We start from the raw sequence: 3,676 nt of genomic DNA on the forward strand, positions 1-3,676 counted from the left end.
TAATTTGTTCATTTTAAAATATCATATTGATAAGAGTTATGCCATATATATTCTTTAGTACCTTCCATTTTTGTTCGATATCAATTTCTGAAATGTTTTCACAGTTATGAATACAGTAGTTTATCACCGTGCGTCCTATTACATTATATGAATGCTCTACAATTTATCTATGTAAGGGGGGGGAAGCATTTGATAGATATTTGGGTTATTTCCATCATTTAGTAATTATTTTCAAAAAGTGCTGTTAATTGCCTACATCCATTTCTAGCAGCCAGCCAATGCTAAGTGGACTTGGACAACATAAACTTTTTTTTTTTTTAAGAGAGAGGGAGAGAGAGAGAGAGAAAAATTTTTAATATTTATTTTTTTAGTTTTCGGCAGATACAACATCTTTGTATGTGCTGCTGAGGATCGGACCCGGGCCGCATGCATGCCAGGCGAGCGCGCTACCGCCTGAGCCACATCCCCAGCCCCCAACATAAACTTTGATGTGATTAAGGGAAAGTCAATCTGTATTGTGTGGTGTCAGAGGGATCCCTCTTTGACAAAATCTGGTGTGGAGAGTGTCTTCATCAAGAACCTGTTCAAATCTATAGATAACAAGGCACTTTATAATACTTTTTCTGCTTTGGGAACATTCTGTCCTGCAAGGTAAAATATAATGAAAAGAGCTTTAAGGGTTATGCCTTTGTCCACTTCAAGACCCAAGAGACTGTGACAAGGCCATAGAGAGGATGAATGTTATGCTCCTCAATGACCCCAAAGTTGTCTGTGGGCAAATTCAAGTCTCACAAAGAGTGGGAAGCTGAGCTTGGAGCCAAAGCTAAGGAATTCACTTATGTTTACATCAAAAACTTCATGGAAGAGGTAGATAATGAGAGTCTGACAGAGATATTCAGCCAGTTTGGTAAGAACCTGAGTGTCAAGGTGATGAGAGATCCCAGTAGTAAATCCAAAGGCTTTGGCTTTGTGAGTTATGAAAAACACAAAGATGCCAATGAAGCAGTGGAAGACATGAATGGAAAAGAAATCAGTGGGAAAGCCACATCTGTAGGCTGTACACAGAAGAAAGTAGAATGGCAAGCTGAATTAAAATGCAATTGAGGTGCTGAAATAGAAGAGAACTAGTGGATACTAGGGGGTGAATCTACCTTGAGAACTTGGATGACACCATTGATGATGAGAAATTAAGGAAAAAGTCTTCTCCTTTTGGATCAATCACCAGTGCTAAGGTAATGCTGGAGGATGGAGGAAGCAAAGTGTTTGGCTTTGTCTACTTCTTATCTCCTGAAGAGGCAACCAAAGCAGTTACTGAAATGAATGAATGCATTATGGGCTCTGGGGGAGGAAGAGAGAAAGGCTCATCTGACCAACAAGTATATGCAGGGGTGGCTGGGATGAGAGCACTCCCTGCCAATGCTATCTTAAGTCAGTTCTAGCCTGCAGCTGGTAGCTAATTTGAGCCAACAGTTCCTCAGGCTAAGGGAAGACCTCCATATTATACCCCTAACCAGTTAGCACAGATAAGGACTAATTCACACTGGCAGCAAGGTGGGAGACCTCAAGGCTTCCAAGGAATGCCAAATGCTATATACCAATCTGGACCTTGTCCAACTCTTCACCATCTGGCTCCAACTGGGTCTGAGTGCGTAGACTGCTTTGCTATGGACTTCAGTGGGGCTGGGGCTGCCCAGCAAGGGCTGACAGCTGTCAGTCTGGAGCTGAGCCTAACCTTGCACCTTGTGCTGTCATTGTTGATGCTCCTCTGGCTGTGGCACCATACAAGTATGCCTCCAGCATCTGCAGCCCTCAACCTTCCATGCAGCTTCTGCAGGCATCCCAGCCTGCAGTCCATGTGCAGTAGCCAGAGACCCTGAGGTGCTACATGTGCTGGAGTCCTTCTAGACTCTTTGCTCTAAGGTAAAGGAAACTGTGGTGGTTCTACAGGCTCATCATGCCAAGAAAGAAGCTACCCAGAAGGTGGGCACCATTGCTGGTGCTACCTCTTAGACAAGGAAAAACTGGTTCAAAAGCCTAATAACCCCTGGTGGAAATCAGTTCAAGATTTGAAGACTTCCTAGCTTGTCCTATAAACCTTAATATCAAGAACAACAAGTTGTAAACCTATTGGGTCATTTTGTATGAAAAGGTCAGTTATGAAAGGCCTAGAGTTTTTCAATTATAAGAATATATTCTTCAGATTCTGCTATAGCCCAGTGTTAGGTGTTTTTTTTTTCCTATTGTGGGATATGGTCCCCCCAGAAATTGGGTTAATTTGATGTACCCTGTCTCGAGTCAGGCGTGGGCTGTGTGTGTGAGCTATGTGCATTTAAGCGTATGAGGGGACTGGACTGACGTTGCTGCTCTGACTGGGCATATGTGTCCTTTTCGCTCACTCTGCCTATGATCCCTACACTGCACCTGAGATGGGTGTAACTTTCCAAGATGTAGTCAAACTGCTGACCAAGACATCAGCAGGCAATACTCCACCCCTCAAAACTTGACTCCTTGTTTTCTTGTAATATTACCCCTCTGCCTTACATGAATGAAATGTTCTATTGAACAGCCCTCCCCAATAAAAAACAGGGTTCAGGGCATGCTCGCTCTCTTGCCTACCTTTTTTTTTGTCTCCCTTTTGGGAGCTGAGGCTGAGGAGCTGTCACTGCACCCCCCAAAAAAGGTATTTTCTGTGTCGGTATGGTATTTAGTAGTTAGCCCAATTCACCTGGAGGACCCTGACTGATTCAGTGGCATGTTGTGCAGCAGTATCCAAGTCTTAAGTTTCTCAATAAAGAAAAAATCTCTGTAAAAATGAGCTCTAAAACAATGATGCAAATGCCTTCTGGTGAACACGTGCAGGAATTTCTCTCAGGTGCAAATCTGCAAGTGAAAATGTTGGGTTGCATGGTGTATGCCCATGTTCAACTTCATGTCATCATAATGGCATATGTTTTCCAAGATGGTCATATTTTCCATGTTCTAGGACAGTTTTCATTGCTGAACATATTTGCCAACACTTGAAATATATTTATACTTAAAACTTTTCTCTTTTGAGTAGATGTGAGTAGTAATTCAATTGCTTATTTAATTTTTATTTCCTTTATAATAAAGTTGAACATTTTTAAAATATTTTATTGACCACAGAAACTATGTGGGTTCAAATAGTTGTACTGAAGTAAAAAATAGGTGAAATTATAGTGACAGGGGTCATAATACTAATTACCATGTAGTGAGGAGATGAGCAGTTGGTCCTAAGGAAGATTTGTGAAGCCATATATTATGTGGGTGATGTCTACCAGATGTTCATTTAAGTAAAAATTCATTGAGATGTGAACTTAAAATGTGTGCATTGTATTGTAGATGTTATATAGCAATGAAAAAGGAAATATTCCCAGATAAAAAAGCAGGAAAACAGACCTGTAAACAAAGTGCTTTTTGTGTACAAACATACATATACATAGTATAATATGTAGAATACCATTTTTGCAGACAGATATTTATCAAAACAGATAAGATACATTGTTAGAAATACTGGTGGAGAGAATGCTGGGAAGTCCACTACTGCTCTCACAGGCAAGAAACCTGGTTCTATCTTTGTTCTTTGTTACTGAAGCCACTATTTTTTTTTTAAGAGAGAGTGAGAGAAGAGAGAGAGAGAGAGAGAGAATTTTTAATA

The 3,676-nt window shown here is 40.8% G+C and overlaps 1 pseudogene; it reads left to right on the forward strand.

Annotated features, from left to right (window-relative positions):
* The first annotated feature begins 484 nt into the window (after nucleotides 1–484).
* Nucleotides 485–1,439, forward strand: LOC101956486 (polyadenylate-binding protein 4 pseudogene; annotated as a pseudogene).
* The last annotated feature ends 2,237 nt before the right edge of the window (nucleotides 1,440–3,676 follow it).

The sequence above is a fragment of the Ictidomys tridecemlineatus genome, chromosome 8 (genome assembly GCF_052094955.1).
Source record: "Ictidomys tridecemlineatus isolate mIctTri1 chromosome 8, mIctTri1.hap1, whole genome shotgun sequence".
Lineage (NCBI taxonomy): Eukaryota > Metazoa > Chordata > Mammalia > Rodentia > Sciuridae > Ictidomys > Ictidomys tridecemlineatus.